Genomic DNA, 862 nt, shown 5'->3' with positions numbered 1-862 from the left:
GAAATCTTGCAGTGTATTTTTTTCCTCAACTGAGATCCGAAAACCAAAGTTTGTATTTGTTACAAACCACTTGACTTTCCCTCGAAAATTGCAATGATTATGCTTTGGCCTCAACAAATACATACTAAAACCCTAGCCGCAAAATTATCAATTATCCAAATGTGGTTAAATCTATATGGTTGTTCTCGAGAAGCAATAAATCTGAAACGTCTAAAACCAAATACCAAAAGTGAATCTTTGCTTCGATTGTTTAGGGCGCAAATCGATTTTGAGCAACGTGGAATCGACCAACCGTAACGATAACAATATTTCCTTGAAACTAAATACTGACCATCTTCGAAATTCAATAATGACAAGAACGTTCATCCAAACTAAACGTTGAAATGTGGATTACGAGGGTACAGGATTTGCTCGATTGCTCAGTGTGCGGGTCGTGGAGAGAGTGTTGGATTCGTTGATGTGAACATTAATTAACGAAAACCAATACCTTGAACTTTAGGCGGAAAAAGGTGTAGCGAGATAGTCAAATAATAAAACTTGATTGTACTGGCGTATTCCGGTATTTTTAAATTAATGTTAAATCTTAAATTCTTGTAAATACCAAAATGTGACCTGAAATTATTCGACTTAAGGGGAGACGGAACCCCTTTGTCTACATCAAATCTTAGAATTGTGTTTTCTCCTACAATTATTAATTTCTATTTATGAAAATACTTTATCGACTCGATTATCGCATTGTTGAGTCAATGAAGTAGTTTATGTCAAATGAAGGAGAAGGAGAGGGAGAGAGACAGAGAGAGAGAGAGACAGAGAGAGCGAGAGACAGAGAGAGAGAGAGAGAGAGAGAGAGAGAGAGAGAGAG

This window comes from Diachasma alloeum, unplaced genomic scaffold (assembly GCF_001412515.2).
Source record: "Diachasma alloeum isolate Michigan unplaced genomic scaffold, Dall2.0 Dall_scaffold_00462, whole genome shotgun sequence".
Classification (NCBI taxonomy): domain Eukaryota; kingdom Metazoa; phylum Arthropoda; class Insecta; order Hymenoptera; family Braconidae; genus Diachasma; species Diachasma alloeum.
Note: the sequence above shows the minus strand (reverse complement) of the source record.